Source organism: Pseudorca crassidens, chromosome 3, assembly GCF_039906515.1.
Source record: "Pseudorca crassidens isolate mPseCra1 chromosome 3, mPseCra1.hap1, whole genome shotgun sequence".
In the NCBI taxonomy this organism is placed as follows: domain Eukaryota; kingdom Metazoa; phylum Chordata; class Mammalia; order Artiodactyla; family Delphinidae; genus Pseudorca; species Pseudorca crassidens.
The window spans coordinates 48,772,845-48,776,206 of record NC_090298.1 but is presented as its reverse complement, the minus strand read 5'-3'; the positions used below and the strand labels follow the sequence as shown (position 1 = coordinate 48,776,206).

The following is a 3,362-nucleotide window of genomic DNA, read 5'->3' as shown; positions in this document are numbered from 1 at the left end:
CAAATATAACCATCCCTTTCCCGGCTCACAAAACTTCCAGTCAGACGGCTGTGCACAGTGACAGCCGGCCAAAGAGCGTCTCCCCAGCCCAGCCCACAGCCAAAGATAACAGCCACTTGGTGAGTATGGGCTGGAAAATTTTTTCCCCTTTGTTGGGACTTTGTTTGGAGGTATTTTTGTTTTGTCTTTGTTGTGGAAGTAAACGTAGTAACTGAAGAAGTTGCTACCTCAACATCCCACGCTAGACTCATGGGTTTAAATCCAGTTGTGGTGGGTCATGGCCAGAAAGATATTCATCTCTTAAATCTCCCCAGTCACCCATATAAAAGGAGAGTCTAGCAAGCACATCTCCGCCCCACTCTGTCCGGCAGTGCCTCCGGCACAACCATGATCATGCTGGGACCGACCACTAGGATGCCTTTTCTCCGCAGTCTAGCTGGAGTGACTGGAGTGACTGTAAGAGGCTCATCTATCTGCGGGGCTGGGTGGGGTCATTTCCATGTTTATACCCATGGTGCACCTGGGCAGCAGTTGGGCCTTGGGCCCCAGAGCTGTCAGTTCAGTGCCCTCTGCAAATACTAAAATGACTTCACTTATTAATTTATTTCTTCAAAAGTACACAGTGTTCACTGACCGCAAAGCCCACTCTTGATCTGCTTCCTGACACACAAGGCTCAAGTCAACCAGGCCAACGGCCACATCTTGTTAAATCTTACCTAGCAGGCGACACTAAGTGGAACAGTGCTAAAGAGATCCAGGCTGGGAAAGACGATTGTCTACTCCATGCCCTACTTCCAAATGCAATGTATAATGAGCAATTGTGCAAAACTATAACCTTCAATTGTTGGAGCGTCTCTGTACTTTTGTTTTTCAAAGGCAGAATGTTTTCTGGCATGTTGCTACCTGAAGAAAAAAATACTCCCTTAATTTCTACATGTGCGTGCATATCACGCTGATACATCTCATTTCTTGTCATAGTGCCTGCTCTCCCAGGACCAACAAAGAATTTATGCACGTAATGCATTTATCAGCTCTCGTGTGTGTGTGTGTGTGTGTGTGTGTGTGTACATATATATATCCTATGTGCCAGTGTCAAGGATATCTTCTGTATTAACAGAAAGCAAGCAACCTCTTGGGTGTTTCTCCACCATGAAATTAACTTTGCATCTTGTGCATCAAGTGAATGAAAAGTGATTAACAGGTCCCTGTGCTTTACACAGAACTAAGTACTCATTTATACCGGAAAAGGAGTTGTACTAAGCATTTTATGTTGCATAGTTTCTGAAATTGCTCCCCTCCCTTATTCTTTTCTAAGGAAGGTCTCTATTATTCCAGGGCCATGTAGACAGTAGAGGGAAAATGGCTCCTAAGTTTCAACTTGCTCTATTTAGGTTGCCTTTTCCTTGCTCCCCCCTCGGAATATTTATCATGCTTGTCATCAAGGACGGCTTCTGAGCACCCAGCAGTGCCAAGCGTGGTACCAGCTGTGTGTGTTTGGCAGTCCTCACCTCCACTGCTGTCCACAGGCTACAATTTGGATTTAACCATGGTCATCATTCACACCCTCGTGGCAGCAGCATCTTGGGGTGCTACCAGCCAGATGACAAGCAGCAAGAATGAGGACCAGGGCAGCAGTTGCTATGGGGCAATGTCAGGTGACTGCACCTGGCTAACGTTGCCTTTCTGCTCCAGCCACTTCTCTCCACTCACCTCTCTCATTTGGAAGGCATGTGTGTCTCATTCAGGCCATGAGACAATTGCCAGAATGATACAATCTTAGGGGAAGGGATCTCGAAAACATCGAGTTCGACCTGCTCATTTTAAAGATAAGGAAATGGAAGCCCTGAGGGGTAAGTTCCTTGGCCAAGCTCATGCAGGTGGTTATCGGCACAGCAATGGCTGGCATCAGGTAACTGAACCACTTTCTCATGGTCTTTCCACCATACCCATGGCTTTTCAACATTTGTTAGCACAATCCACAGTATGGAATAAATTTTATATCACGACCCACAATATCTACACGTATATACAACTAACACAAAAGTCTCACAAAACAATACCTATCTTTACTATAGGAGATATACGTTGGTATTTTCTATTATATATTCATTTTAAAAGAGTCTGGAGATTGCCTGGCAGCATGTACACTAAAATTGGAACAATACAGGGAAGATTAACATGGCCCCTACACAAGGATAACATGCAAATTTTCCCCATATTTTTTTCACATTTACCAAATGTTCCTTTTCTTTCCAGGGATAACATTTATAGGTACACAGTCAAAATAATTTGCATTTTTTCCTAATTAGATACATCTACTGAATGTCTAGGAAGGTGGGGTTGAATTAGATACAGAGAGGGGTCCCTTCCAGCTTGAACCTGTCCCATGCCTGATCAGTAGCAAGCTTATTGCCTGATCTGCCCTTAATTCTGAAAGGTAGAATGATCTAGCAGAGAGAACACTGGGTCTAGTCCTGGCTCCATTATCTTCCAAGTGTGTGACTTGGGGTGAATTTTCTCTGGGTTCTGCTATCTCAACTGCAAGATCAAGCTGTTGTTAATTGACAGAGTTCTGAGAAGTGAACAAAATAATGCAAATGAATGCAATAAAAGCTCTATTCACAAGACTTGTCCTGGAACAACAATGGTCTTAAATTCTCACATTTCAGAGAAATATGGTGTCTCAAAATATTTCTGGATTCTCATCAAAACACCTGCATAATGTATTATGAATAAATTTGGTGGAATAAAGACAAACTAAACCCTGGAACTGACTCATTTTCAAATGTCTTTGCAGGTGTTAGAGAGGAGGGGTTGACCCTAAATCTTGAAGATGTTCAGCCTCAGAAAAGCAGAAGTCATTGAGGTCAAAGATGACCCTATGCTCTTGAAAGGAAAAGGTGATCAGTCGCAAATTGAAAAACACAATCAAGAAAGGTTACTATTAATGAGTATGAAGAGGAAGAATTGAATGACGTGTTGTAAAACGTTCAGATGTAATGGCCAAGCTGAAGGCTGGTGGGACAAGTGAAAAGAAAGAGTTTTAGGTGTACTCAATGCTGCCTCAATTGCTTTTGAAGAAGGCATCTTTCTAGGAGGTGGTTAGGCTTGGGTTCAGTGTATTCCAGCTTTGGACTCACCAAATCCAATAAAAGTTTTAAAAACCGATATACAAATTATTTTTGAAAATATTCAAAATGCCTGCAATGACCTTGCCAAGCGTGACAGTTAGAAGGATCCTTGACAGCTGAGAACATCAGACAAAGCCGTTCAGAAGCTGGCTGTGATGCTCTGCTTGGAGAGATGGCTAGGGTAGAAAAAAGCATCACCGGCACTACTAGGGTACTAAGGGCTGCTTCCTG

General features: G+C 43.2%; 1 pseudogene; it reads left to right on the top strand.

Moving 5' to 3' along the window:
• The first annotated feature begins 2,128 nt into the window (after positions 1-2,128).
• On the top strand, positions 2,129-2,223 carry LOC137222843 (U6 spliceosomal RNA; annotated as a pseudogene).
• The last annotated feature ends 1,139 nt before the right edge of the window (positions 2,224-3,362 follow it).